This window comes from Oncorhynchus masou, chromosome 29 (assembly GCF_036934945.1).
Source record: "Oncorhynchus masou masou isolate Uvic2021 chromosome 29, UVic_Omas_1.1, whole genome shotgun sequence".
Classification (NCBI taxonomy): Eukaryota; Metazoa; Chordata; class Actinopteri; order Salmoniformes; family Salmonidae; genus Oncorhynchus; species Oncorhynchus masou.
This window is the reverse complement of record NC_088240.1, coordinates 62,009,498-62,020,682: the sequence shown is the minus strand read 5'-3', so window position 1 is coordinate 62,020,682 and position 11,185 is coordinate 62,009,498.

Genomic DNA, 11,185 nt, shown 5'->3' with positions numbered 1-11,185 from the left:
CGCTGCTTGTCACCACGCTGCTTGGTCCTGTTGTGGTGGGTGATTCTGTAACGAGTTTCTTCTAACTCCTCCTCTGACGAAGAGGTGGAACAAGGATCGGACCAAAATGCAGCGTGGTTAGTTAGATACATCTTTAATGAAGATGAAACACTATAAAAATACATACAATACAAAAACAACAAACGTGGAAAACCGAAACAGCCCTATCTGGTGCATCAAACACAGAGACAGGAACAATCACCCACAAACACACAGTGAAACCCAGGCTACCTAAATATGGTTCCCAACACCTGCCTCTGATTGAGAACCATATCAGGCCAGACATAGAAATAGACAAACAAGACATCCAACATAGAATGCCCACTCAGATCACACCCTGAACAACCAAAACATAGAAACATACAAATAAACTATGGTCAGGGTGTGACACAGACAAATGTTCTATTCTGAAATCAAATATATACTTGATGTTTTCAGGGTCCTACCATTACCTCAATGCCCTTTTACTCCATAAAGAAGTGTTTGTTTGTCAGAGTGTAACTCTTCTGTATATACTACTGTTATGGTAGGTAGGCATGAATAGTATTCACAGAACACTTCCTATTCCTAGCCCTCCTCCCATCTATAACCTACACGTACACAGTCAATTACACATCTACTGTAAGCATGGCTTATTAGATTTTTCATTTGGCAAACACGATGACAGTTGGAATATAACCCCTCACCCCTGAACAATTCCAATATAATGGAAGTTACCATCTCTGTGGTTATATGAAAGGTAGATGCTCTAGGTTGTTGAGTAAGTATTCAGAGTAAGATCAGGGTCCTGGTTAAAAGTATGCTTGCTCATCCTCCACTGGCTGGCTGGAAATAGTCCCTCGTCTGCCAGGAGAGTGGAGATTAGCACCAGATAAACACCAGTTCTACTGCGTCATTACTGTTTTCATTCATATGTATGCTTCAATTATATTTCTGATTTGTTCTTTGTGATCTTCTTTCTGGTCATAATGACTGACTTCTTTGTTTGATATGTTTTAGGACTAAAGCCATCTTTGAATGATCCTGTTACAGTAAAGCCTATATTTACAGCTTTATACATGTTCAAAAACCAGTCAATTTAACCTAGCGGAAATATTCTCTGAAATGGCAACATGCTGTAAAATTTCACCCAAACCAGCAGCAGGTACATTATAGACCCAATATGAAAAATAAGAAGTGTGCAAGGTGGCCTTGGCCGTCTTACAGAAGGTGTAGAGGTGGAATGCGTTTAATTAAAGCTTCAAATATTCATTTGGCAAATATATCAAGGTTCCAAACACAGGCCCAGAAATGGCAAGCAGGGCTGGCAGGCGCTCACAATGGAGGATGTGAAATGACAGTAATCCGTGAAAAAGAGCACAAATGTATAGAATGTATTTTGAACCCTCCATTCCCCATCTCTGATGTCTTTTGGTTTTATTTTTGGTAAGAGGTTCAATAGCCTTGTACATTCTCACAAAATATCACTCAAATGCCTTACTATGATTTTTAAACTTCACATTCATTTTGGGTTCATTGCACTGCTTTTGGGATAAAAATGCAAAGATTAACAAAAATATTTAAAAATATATATATTTCTAATTTTGAGCAGTTATTATAATGTAATAAACATATTTGCACTTTAAAGTGTTATATTAATTTATGAAATATATTTATTGTAATTAATATATATATACTATTATTGTATTATACAATATGTTACTTTTGGAATAGACATGTGCACAATACGTTACTTATATATAAGAAAAGTGATTAGATATTAAGTGGAAAATCATCTATACACAACCATATGTATTTTCCATTAGATGTTGAGGCCTCATATGACCATTCAAAAGGCAAACACGCTAGGACCCTTTTATGAAAGATACCACATCCTGCACAAGAGCATCACAGTGATGTGCGCCTGACTAGTACTGTAGCCTACATCACTGAGCTCAGAGACAGAGACAGGTGAAGAAGGTGCACCGGTACACTTCCACTTCCTGTGACAACGAGGTGCTAAGGTGGCCTACTTTCTCTCTGTGTCACGTCTGCCAGTGCACTGTTGATGTAATCAGCAGATGGGGGGCAGAGGGGGGGGGGGGATGTAGACGCTCTCAGAAGACCACACCACACAGTGAATGAGAGCCCTGCTCGTGCCAACGCCTCCGACATGAGATTACATCAGACCTCCGCCACTCTCTCACCCACCTCACCCACTCATTCGCCCAACCGCTACCATGTAGCTACGCAGCCAGAGCTCAGAGCTGACATCACACACTAAACAGAGAGACAATAGGCAGGTATCAGTGCATTGGAGAAGCATGGGCGGTAATATCATATGGAAGTAAAAACTAGGCAGAAGCATACCACCACTGTCCTACATTATGTGCACAAAAGCCACAGACGTCATTCTTCTGATTTTTATATGTATGCTATGAAGCCTTGTGCATTTATAACAAATGTTGACATTCTGACAGTCAAATAAGTTAATTTACGTTAAAGAAAAAGGCCACAAATGTCACAGTGTGACTGACTTGAATCCGGGTCACCTGCATGACACAAGGCTGATGTAGCCCTCCGCACTACAGCCTAGACATTCACGTGGAGAGCCAACTTCAGGTAAGGTTATTCATCACATGAGGTGTTACCTCCGTTACACATGACAGCTGTGCTGTAGTTAAATAACCCTCACGGAGAAAATCAAATCAAAAATCAAATCAAATTTTATTTGTCACATACACATGGTTAGCAGATGTTAATGCGAGTGTAGCGAAATGCTTGTGCTTCTAGTTCCGACAATGCAGTAATAACCAACAAGTAATCTAACAAACAATTCCAAAACTACTGTCTAATACACAAATGTAAGGGGATAAAGAATATGTACATAAAGACATATGAATGAGTGATGGTACAGAGCAGCATAGGCAAGATACAGTAGATGGTATCGAGTACAGTATATACATATGAGATGAGTATGTAAACAAAGTGGCATAGTTAAAGTGGCTAATGATACATGTATTACATAAAGATGCAGTGATGATATAGAGTACAGTATATACGTATACATATAAGATGAATAATGTAGGGTATGTAAACATTATATTAGGTAGCATTGTTTAAAGTGGCTAGTGATATATTTTACATAATTTCCCATCAATTCCCATTATTAAAGTGGCTGGGGTTGAGTCAGTGTGTTGGCAGCAGCCACTCAATGTTAGTGGTTGCTGTTTAACAGTCTGATGGCCTTGAGATAGAAGCTGTTTTTCAGTCTCTCGGGTCCCAGCTTTGATGCACCTGTACTAACCTCGCCTTCTGGATGATAGCGGGGTGAACAGGCAGTGGCTCGGGTGGTTGTTGTCCTTGATGATCTTTATGGCCTTCCTGTAACATCGGGTGGTGTAGGTGTCCTGGAGGGCAGGTAGTTTGCCACCGATGATGCGTTGTGCAGACCTCACTATCCTCTGGAGAGCCTTACGGTTGTGGGCGGAGCAGTTGCCGTACCAGGCGGTGATACAGCCCACCAGGATGCTCTCGATTGTGCATCTGTAGAAGTTTGTGAGTGCTTTTGGTGACAAGCCAAATTTCTTCAGCCTCCTGAGGTTGAAGAGGCGCTGCTGCGCCTTCTTCACGATGCTGTCTGTGTGGGTGGACCAATTCAGTTTGTCTGTGATGTGTATGCAGAGGAACTTAAAACTTACTACCCTCTCCACTACTGTTCCATCGATGTGGATAGGGGGGTGTTCCCTCTGCTGTTTCCTGAAGTCCACAATCATCTCCTTAGTTTTGTTGACGTTGAGTGTGAGGTTATTTTCCTGACACCACACTCCGAGGGCCCTCACCTCCTCCCTGTAGGCCGTCTCGTCGTTGTTGGTAATCAAGCCTACCACTGTTGTGTCGTCCGCAAACTTGATGATTGAGTTGGAGGCGTGCGTGGCCACGCAGTCGTGAGTGAACAGGGAGTACAGGAGAGGGCTCAGAATGCATCCTTGTGGGGCCCCAGTGTTGAGGATCAGCGGGGAGGAGATGTTGTTGCCTACCCTCACCACCTGGGGGCGGCCCGTCAGGAAGTCCAGTACCCAGTTGCACAGGGCGGGGTCGAGACCCAGGGTCTCGAGCTTGATGACGAGCTTGGAGGGTACTATGGTGTTAAATGCCGAGCTGTAGTCGATGAACAGCATTCTCACATAGGTATTCCTCTTGTCCAGATGGGTTAGGGCAGTGTGCAGTGTGGTTGAGATTGCATCGTCTGTGGACCTATTTGGGCGGTAAGCAAATTGGAGTGGGTCTAGGGTGTCAGGTAGGGTGGAGGTGATATAGTCCTTGACTAGTCTCTCAAAGCACTTCATGATGACGGAAGTGAGTGCTACGGGGCGGTAGTCGTTTAGCTCAGTTATCTTAGCTTTCTTGGGAACAGGAACAATGGTGGCCCTCTTGAAGCATGTGGGAACAGCAGACTGAGATAGGGATTGATTGAATATGTCCGTAAACACACCAGGCAGCTGGTCTGCGCATGCTCTGAGGGCGCGACTGGGCTGGTTTTCTTTTTGTAATCCGTGATTGACTGTAGACCCTGCCACATACCTCTTGTGTCTGAGCCATTGAATTGAGATTCTACTTTGTCTCTATACTGACGCTTAGCTTGTTTGATAGCCTTGCGGAGGGAATAGCTGCACTGTTTGTATTCGGTCATGTTTCCAGTCACCTTGCCCTGATTAAAAGTAGTGGTTTGCGCTTTCAGTTTCACGCGAATGCTGCCATCAATCCACGGTTTCTGGTTTGGGAATGTTTTAATTGTTGCTATGGGAACGACATCTTCAACGCACGTTCTAATGAACTCGCACACCGAATCAGCGTATTCGTCAATGTTGTTGTCTGACGAAATACGAAACATATCCCAGTCCACGTGATGGAAGCAGTCTTGGAGTGTGGAATCAGCTTGGTCGGACCAGCGTTGGACAGACCTCAGCGTGGGAGCTTCTTGTTTTAGTTTCTATCTGTAGGCAGGGATCAACAAAATGGAGTTGTGGTCAGCTTTTCCGAAAGGAGGGCGGGGCAGGGCCTTATATGCGTCGCGGAAGTTAGAATAACAATGATCCAAGGTTTTGCCAACCCTGGTTGCGCAATCGATATGCTGATACAATTTAGGGAGTCTTTTTTTCAGATTAGCCTTGTAAAAATCCCCAGCTTCAATGAATGCAGCCTCAGGATGTATGGATTCCAGTTTGCAAAGAGTCAAATAAAGTTTGTTCAGAGCCATTGATGTGTCTGCTTGGGGGGGAATATATACGGCTGTGATTATAATCGAAGAGAATTCTCTTGGTAGATAATGCGGTCGACATGAGGGCTTGTGCAAGGTGGCACACATTGTAAACACATGCAGATTCATTCGGCATTACATTTCTCTAATCTGGCTGTCCATCATCAGTATCACCCTGGCAACCTACAGTAAGTGATCCATTATCTTCATGACACATCAGTCTGTCTTTAGGTCACAGAGACCCTTGTTTATGGAGCTGCAGCCTCCATTCTTCAGCTCTAATGATGGGGATGGGTCGTGTGTGTGGAGGTATGGGAGAGACTGGGGAGGGAAGGGGAGATTGTGTGTATCTGGGGGAGTGGGGGTTCTTATCATCCTGCTTGGGGAAAAGAGGGAGGGAGAGAAGGATGGAGATGGAGGAGAAGGGGAAATGGGGTGAGGGGGGGCTGATAATGCCTGATCTGTGCCACGGGGCATTTAATGCTGGGAGAGAAGCCGGGATGGAGGGGGGGGGGGACTGGTGGGAGGGGGCATTGTCTGCTGTGTCCGTGTGTTATAGGATTGAGCTCAAGTTTCTTTTGTGTTGGCATTTTGTTGAGGGATTATGTTCTTTGAGAGAGTTGTGCAAGCAGGCAGGCACACAGCGTGGAGGCGGAGAGAGCGCTGGGAGAGGGGGGAAGGACGTCTTTGTTCAGTGCAATGATCATGAACAAGACAGATAGCAGAGTGTGTGTGTGTGTGTGTGTGTGTGTGTGTGTGTGTGTGTGTGTGTGTGTGTGTGTGTGTGTGTGTGTGTGTGTGTGTGTGTGTGTGTGTGTGTGTGTGTGTGTGTGTGTGATATATATAGAGAGAGCGTGATAGATAGAGAAAGAGAGAAAGGGAGAGAGGGGGGAGAGAGTGAGGGAGAGAGAGGGAGAGAGAGGGAGAGAGAGAGGGAGAAAGAGGGAGAGGGAGAGAGAGAGAGAGAGAGAGAGAGAGAGAGCAAAGCAAGATGTCAGGACATGTAACCAGCCATGTAACAATTTTAAATCAATTTGGCTCCTGAGAGGGAGTTGCTCTCCGCAAAGGAATTTCCCAAGAAGCAGTAAAAGACTTTTATTCTATCTAAATAGATATCAATTACATAATCGCTTTTTTCTCCCCTCAGTGCAGACTGCCACGGGGAAGTTAGTCACCCTGTGCAGAGTAATTGAGCTCATACATTATGTTGCAGGCCTACTATTGGTTGTGACATTTTCTTTCACATTGATCAAATATAGTATAATATTCATGGCCCCTTTATTTTCTCTAGCATGATCTCCCCTGATTGGCAATCAACAGTTTTAATGTTACTCAATGCCCAATTTATCCCTCGAAAACAGAAAACTGTTTATATCCAACTGTTACGCTAGTTCGTCCATCTCTGAAAGCGATGTTACTTTTCTCATTGATCAGATACAATATGATAGTGATGTGCACAGGTGATGTTTTATAAGCTTCAATATAAGAGGCCTGATCTATCTCCTCAACATTCAGTTGACTGCTTTCTTGACAGGTATCTTTGGTAAATTCATCCTAAAACATACAGCACCTAGAATGTCCATTCATAATAAAGAAATGCACTTTGGTGGAGTTACCTTTTTTGTTACTCCCTCTTGGTTTCCCTTCATATTTCCTAACTTGTTAAAGCACCACATGGTACATTTGCATAGGATAACCAACATATAGCAAATCATTTGCATGCCTGAAAGTATACTTGAGTAACCGTAATTACACGTGACACCAATTACTCTGTTACTTTGTATTAAATTATAATGGAAAATTCCACTAGAGAATTGGAGCCTAATTGCATCTTAATTTACATAATTTTGCATATTAATCACATCTCAGATGAATAATAAATTTCAGCGGATTTTTTAATTTATGCATAGATACAAAATCGAGTTGAAAAAATAATTTGTGATGGAAAAAAAATCAGGAACTATTACTTAGAGCATTTGCACTCATTTCTCTCATTAACCTGCACCAAAGTTAAGGAGACATCTTTGCTCAGAATCTTGATCAACAAGCTCTAAATTATTTTAAGATATATTTTGGGAAGGACAAATAAAATAAATATATGATTTATTTTCCTGAATCTATGTTGTGCTTTCACTTTGAGCTTTTTCTTGCAGGTGACTGTCACTCCAATTTCAATTTCTAAATGTGGATTTTTAATTTCTCCTTGATCAACACACCTTGGCCGAGGATTATGCAAGTGGTCACTTGCCAATAGACAGATAATACATGCCAAACCTGTAGTGTACATGGCATAAAAGTTATTGCAAGAAAGTTGTGTTAAACAGTGAAAGCAGGCTGTTCGGTTGTATAAGCAAAACCAGCGTTGGTGTGCTGCTAACAGTATAAGTCCCTCCATTGTCCCTGTCCCATGCCAGGCTCAAACTAGTGATCCTCTTCTCACAAAAGCACATGAACACCCTCCTTGACGACATACTAACAACGGCCACAGGTCTTGAGGAGAGGACGCACATTTAAGGGGAGAGGACGCACATTGAACACGCACTCAGAAGCCCTCATGTTTCGTTCAATCATTACAGTTAAGCCTAGGCCAGGGGTTTTCAAACCTCTCCTCGGGGACCGCAGCCATTCAATGTATTTGAACAATTCCACAGCTACAGTAGCACACCTAATTCCACTAGTCAACTAATCATTAAGCCCTTGATTAGGTGAATTCAGTGAGCTAGTTCAGGGCCACAACAGAAATGTGAAACGTCTGCAGGTCCAAGTATGCTCGGACAATTTGTAGAAGAAGTATGTTTTTCGATTGTTTATCCAAATCTTTAATAAAGACAGATAGCAGTTATGTGTTTCAACAACAGTGATTTGTAGTTCACTATCAACCTATGGCATTCATCAAATAAAATAAAATAAAATTTATTTATATAGCCCTTCGTATATTAGCTGATATCTCAAAGTGCTGTACAGAAACCCAGCCTAAAACCCCAAACAGCAAGCAATGCAGGTGTAAAAGCACGGTGGCTAGGAAAAAGTCCCTAGAAAGGCCAAAACCTAGGAAGAAACCAAGAGAGGAACCAGGCTATGAGGAGTGGCCAGTCCTCTTCTGGCTGTGCCGGGTGGAGATTATAACAGAACATGGCCAAGATGTTCAAATGTTCATAAATGACCAGCATGGTCCAATAATAATAAGGCAGAACAGTTGAAACTGGAGCAGCAGCACGGCCAGGTGGACTGGGGACAGCAAGGAGTCATCATGTCAGGTAGTCCTGAGGCATGGTCCTAGGGCTCAGGTCCTCCGAGAGAGAGAAAGAAAGAGAGAAAGAGAGAATTAGAGAGAGCACACTTAAATTCACACAGGACACCGAATAGGACAGGAGAAGTACTCCAGATATAACAAACTGACCCTAGCCCCCCGACACATAAACTACTGCAGCATAAATACTGGAGGCTGAGACAGGAGTTCATTTGTGGACAACAGTGCCTTTCAGTGGCATGACATGGGAAAGACTTGACTAACAAACAGAGTGCTGATGAGGCAGATAAGCCCTCAGCTTCTTATAACCACAATAGGATGATAATGACTGTCTTAAAGAGCAATTCTACCACTTGTCAACCTCGTTTTCATTATCTCCAGCCCAATATTAGTGTCTATGAAAATAGCGCATTTCATTGTTTCAGGAGAAAAATTATAAAGTTAAAAAGTTCTACCCAATGACATCATCAAAAGTCAAAACATTTTAAAAACAGTCATTTTCAAACACTATGAGTTTCACTGTGATGTGGGGAGCAAGAAAATACAAAACCTTGTTGCAGGTTTTGAAAATCACTGTTTTTCTGACTCCTGAATCCTACCCTGTGATCTCACAGATTTTCTTGGGGGGGTGGGATCTTTCTTCTTATCTTTTTAAGTACAGATCATAGAAACACGCTGTTATCACATATGTAGACTGGTATGGTGCTCGAGATAATGAATATGAGGTTGAAAAGTGGCGGAATTGCCCTTTAAATTTGATCCATTGGATTTGCATCTAAAATGTGGATATTGCATTGATCTTTCTTTCTTTCTTTCTTTATTTTATCCCCATACATAAAAAAAACACATTCATTTTACATGAACATATGAAGTGTTTCAAACACATGTTTTCATGCTATCACATGTGATTTTATGTGAAGTTAATGATAACACGTGACAATATGTAAAGCAACATGTGATAACATGAAACTGCACACTAAAAAAGAGGTGCTATCTAGAACCTAAAAGGGTTCTTCCGCTGTCCCCATCGGAGAATCCTTTGTAGAACCCTTTTGGTTCCAAGTATAAACGTGTTGGGTTACTTGTAGACCAAAAAGTACTTGGAACCAAAAATGGTTATCCTATGGGGACAGTTGAAGAACACTTTTGGAACCCATTTTTCTAAGAGTGCACATGAGAAGTGTTCAAAAGACACTTTTTCACATGATTTCACATGTGAAATTTCATGTGAAATAATGTGATTTTTCTGTAAGGGTTTATTTGAACTACCCATCTAGGCCTACAGGGAATTCACCCGACCTCAATCACCCAACCTCAACCCAATTGAGATGGTTAAAGATGAGTTGGACTGCAGAGTGAAGGACAAGCAGCCAACAAGTGCTCAGCATATGTGGGAACTCTTTCAAGACTGTTGGAAAAGCATTCCTCATTAAGCTTGTTGAAATAATGCCAAGAGTATGCAATGCTGTCATCAAGGCAAAGGGTGGCTACTTTGAAGAATCTCAAATATAAAATAGATTTAGATTTGTTTAACACTTTTTTCTTACTACATGATTCCATATGTGTTATTTCATAGTTTTGATGTCTTAAATATTATTCTACAATGTAGAAAATAGTAAAAATAAAGAAAAATCTTTGAATGTGTGTGTCCAAACTTTTTAATGGTACTATATATATATATATATATATATATATATATATATATACATTTTTATATAAAAAAACAAGCATAACTTCTCAGAAAACTCTTGACCAAAATCCAAATACTTCTAAAAAAGCATGGTCAGAAAATGGCTGCTCTCACACAAATACACTGTAGACTAGTAGGGCCAACAGCAACGAAGCAGTAGCCCAATGACTCCACACAGTACCTTCGGCACAAAAGCTCTCATCTGGACACTAAGAGACTAAGAGAGATTAAAACTAACTGGGCCTGATGGGACAACTCAGAGTTTCTGCTATTTTCTGTCCATATAGTTCTCTTGGATGGGAGAAAGACGTGAGGCAGGCAAGGATCAACGAGGGAGGGCGTGGTTAGATCAAGGCATTTCTCTACTTTAATGTGGATTTCAATGTTTTAAAAATATTTTATTTGCTGGCCTGTTAATGGGGATGTTTTATTGACAACGTTGCAGACAAAAGTGGCAAAAGAGATTATGGCTTTACCAACTACAATTCAATTCCAAACTGTTGCCTGAACATGAAGGAGGCATCATTCTCATATAGAAATAGTTTGGCAATTGTGTGTAATCAGAGCAGCAATAGATTGTATTATTTTTGCTCCATTCAACCCACAGATGTAAAAGCATTTTAAACTGACATGGATAATTACTATAATACTCTCAGAAAGGTTTCCATATCTGAACGCAATTTCAATAATCAAGTGCTGCGCTAGCAATTATTTATCAATAAAATGACTTGCAGAACTTAAAGGGGTGTGGACACATGCAGGCGTCTCTCCGCTTGTTTTCATGCGTGGGAATATTATCTCAAACTAGAATATATTATCCGATTAATTCGCCTGAATACTAAAAGGAAATTGAAATATCAAGCAAACACAAATGTTCGTGACCTGTAATCACCAAGAACAGCGGGAATTTAATTATGTTTTGGTCTACTGATCAAATTTCAGCTTTTGAGACAATGATTTTGTGCAC